General features: G+C 49.0%; 1 long non-coding RNA gene across 1 annotated transcript; it reads right to left on the reverse strand.

The window, feature by feature from the left end:
• Positions 1 to 203: 203 nt before the first annotated feature.
• LOC136474676 (uncharacterized) lies at positions 204 to 2,057 on the reverse strand. Its single transcript, XR_010762995.1, has 3 exons — positions 2,011 to 2,057; positions 500 to 717; positions 204 to 354 (listed from the first exon to the last, which is right to left on the reverse strand). It is a non-coding gene; the product is annotated as an uncharacterized lncRNA (long non-coding RNA).
• Positions 2,058 to 2,478: the final 421 nt, after the last annotated feature.

Raw genomic sequence — 2,478 nt, forward strand, 5'->3', positions numbered from 1 at the left:
AAATTTTTAAGCCTAATTAGTCCATAATTTGACAATGCGGTGCTACAGTAACATATGTGCAAATGATGGATTAATTAGGTTTAATAAATTTATCTCCCGGATTACTGAAGACTAAACTTTAGTCCCTGAATTCAAATAAGGCTTGATGAAGTACTTTCCAACACTAGCCTCAGTCCTGATCTTAGCTCTGAATTTGAATTTGAATAGTTATAGATTTAAGTATACAACGTACCAGATTACACTCAAGCATTTTTGAATTTTGTTCCTTGGTAGGAATGTATTCCCTTCCGAGTTATAAAAGTTCATTCCAACAAAGTTCCCTTCAAAATCAACAAGAGGCCCTCCAAGTCCACACTGGCACAAAAAATAAAGATCAGACAAAATAAAGTCACACAGAACAAGAATTGTGTAATCAAAGTGGAAATTTAGTTGCCAAAAGATATAGTTCACTGAATATGATTATAGATTCAGCTAGAGCAGAAATCCAGCAGCAGCGCACCCTAGTGATTTTGCACGTAGAGGTCATATAATTCTCAGTCGGCACATCAGTCACTATCACAGCTGCAGCCAATAATTTGCCAGACTTAGAAGCCACGGCCTACAGCTACTACCTGGCTGTGAGGCCCAATTTGCAATTGAGGACCGAGAAATACTTCTTGAAGACCAGGAAAAGATTTGGCTTGCATATAAGCAACATTGTAATCCAAATCATAGTGCCTCAGTGTTAGGGACCAACACCAGAGTACCCGAAGAGGAGGAGCTGATAACCATCGACGTTAATTCATCCGAGCGGTCAAGGGCGTAACTACAACTCTTGCCGACCCTCGATACGCAAGCTCCGCCTCGCACGACCTCTGAGGGCAGGGTTCCGTCTCGCCCGACCCTTGGGCCCGCGCTCTGCCTCGCCTGACCCTTGGGTCCAAGCTCCGTCTCGACCGACCCTCGGGTACGCAAACTTAGCCTTGCTCGACCCCTAAGGGTTGGCTCCGCCTCACCCGACACCGAGGCCATGGGCTCCACCTCGCCCGACCCCTGAGGGTTGCCCCCGTCTCGCCCGACACCGAGGTTGCGGGCTCCTCCTAGTCCGACCCCTAAGGGTGGCTCCGCCTCGCCCGACACCGAGGTCGCGGGCTCGCCTGACCTCTGGGAGCGGGCTCCGCCTCGTCCGACCTTTGGGTTTGAGCTCCGCCTCACCTGAGCCTTGGGTTCGCGCTCCATCTCGCCCGACCTCGAGGCCGAGGGCTCCGTCTCGCCCGACGGGGACCCATACCGTCGCCGACCACTCTAGGTCCAAGCATATGGGTCTGGGTCGAGGCTCTCACATCAAGGAAAAGACCGACATGCCCCGATATAACCCGTGGCCATGACGGACCATACCTGGGGATTAACATCAGGAACAGCATCGGGCGTACCAAAACTATTCTGCCTAACCCTCGTACGAACCCTGATAGATGCATCAGTTCACAACGACGTCCGCCAGGACGAAGTGGAGCACCATGACCGGTAGACGATGCCTGCACATGGCGCTAGTGACGGACAGGGCCACGATGGGAAGCTGTCCCTATTGATGTCTACAAGGTCGGTGGAACCCGCATAAAGGAGAAGAAGGACCCCGGCGATTCTGGAGGACTTCTTCTCCTTCTCATTTCTCCTCTTTTTCCTCCGCTGTAACCACTGCTTTTCCTTAACCTATAAAAGGGAAAGCAGGGCGTCCCATTAAGGGGCATCGCACATCGTATGACCGATCCGGCATCCGAACACATCCGAGCTCGAATCAAATCCGAACCGATCGGAACTCATCGTAACACACCACCAGAGACTTGGGACCCGTCCCTCTTTCGACCGTTTGTAACCCCTACTACGAACTTTCAGTGCTAGTAACACGAGCAACAGCAACGAACTGGACATAGGCACATTCTGCCCGAACCAGAATAAATATTGTGTCATCTTAGCACACCATCCGGGCCAGACGCAAAATAACTCATCGGTGGCAACTCGAAACACCGACACTCAGAAAACCCCTGCCTTCTTGCCCATTTGGAAAATACACTTTAATCTACCATGCAAAAGCCAACATATGTTTAGAATTAATACTGAGATCTTAAATCTTCAATAGACAAGTAATGGAGTACAGACACGCCCTTGTTTAGTTCCCAAATTCTGCACCCCCAAACTTTGGAGTTACTGTTTACCCAAATTCTGCATACTGTGTCAGGAAATGTGCAGTACGTTGTGCATGGCTTATCACATGCTGGGTCTTCTCTTCTGTGAGGTGTTCCAGGGCATCATATACTACTCATCAGACTGAAACATCTGCATGTGTGTGATATTGTGATGGAAGTGCATGCAACAGGCAACATAGTATTGTGTGACAAGCCATGTTGTCATGATGGAAATTTTGCATGCCCCCAGTACGTTGTCATGCACAATTGCATGAACAACTATAAGCTCTACACACTTTATTGCATATTCAAAAAC

Source organism: Miscanthus floridulus, chromosome 8 (genome assembly GCF_019320115.1).
Source record: "Miscanthus floridulus cultivar M001 chromosome 8, ASM1932011v1, whole genome shotgun sequence".
Lineage (NCBI taxonomy): Eukaryota > Viridiplantae > Streptophyta > Magnoliopsida > Poales > Poaceae > Miscanthus > Miscanthus floridulus.